The following is a 252-nucleotide window of genomic DNA, read 5'->3' as shown; positions in this document are numbered from 1 at the left end:
TATGCCTTCTAGTTGGTGGGATGTGAGTTGAGTGATTCCTAGAACCACTGGTGGTTTATAAACCACTAGTATGAATTCTGCCTTCCATGGACAAAAAGTGATACAGAAAAGTGATAGATCGAACTAAGAAGGAATGTGGCTAAATGCTGAGTTGGGTGGTGTAGTTTCAGGGCCATGCGTAGACAGATGGAGGGATTCACTGGGGGCCCTTAAAGGAGAGAGAAGTCATCTTAGAGAAGGGATCAGGCACTC

The sequence above is a fragment of the Bison bison genome, unplaced genomic scaffold, assembly GCF_000754665.1.
Source record: "Bison bison bison isolate TAMUID 2011002044 unplaced genomic scaffold, Bison_UMD1.0 scf7180017857199, whole genome shotgun sequence".
NCBI lineage: Eukaryota > Metazoa > Chordata > Mammalia > Artiodactyla > Bovidae > Bison > Bison bison.
This window is presented reverse-complemented; position numbering follows the sequence as displayed.